We start from the raw sequence: 549 nt of genomic DNA, 5'->3' as shown, positions 1-549 counted from the left end.
GCTCTTCAATCCGCAGACCGCGGCGGCGCAGCGCGAGCGGACTCAAACAGAAATAGGGGACACAAGGTGTGTGTTTATCGGTAGAGTGTTATAATCAGGGTTTAAATTGGGCCGGGGCCGTCCGGGGTTTGAGCCCCGGCACATAGACTCCAGGGCTCGACATTAACGCTTCATTAACGCCAGACAAATAAGCATGCTGTGGTAAAAAATCTAAATGAAAAGTTTTTATATTTAAAATACAGTTAGTTAGGCAACATCACACAACGTTTTCACCATTACGACTGTTTAATAGTTCTATAAACAGTTCAATAAGCAAATACAATAATATTAGGTCACTTACATTTTAGGCGGAAACACAGCGCATCTCACAGCAACCAGACGATTCATTGCTGATTGATTGACTGATTGACTGATTCATTAGCCCATGCATAAACATCTGATGAATCTGCCGTTTGAACGAATCGTTTGAATGAACGACTCAATGACTCACTCATTAAACGCTCACTACTGGCGCCTTACACCCAATTTAACCCCTGGTTATAATGTACC

The sequence above is a fragment of the Sinocyclocheilus rhinocerous genome, unplaced genomic scaffold, assembly GCF_001515625.1.
Source record: "Sinocyclocheilus rhinocerous isolate Xijiao unplaced genomic scaffold, SAMN03320098_v1.1 scaffold1406, whole genome shotgun sequence".
Classification (NCBI taxonomy): Eukaryota; Metazoa; Chordata; class Actinopteri; order Cypriniformes; family Cyprinidae; genus Sinocyclocheilus; species Sinocyclocheilus rhinocerous.
This window is presented reverse-complemented; position numbering follows the sequence as displayed.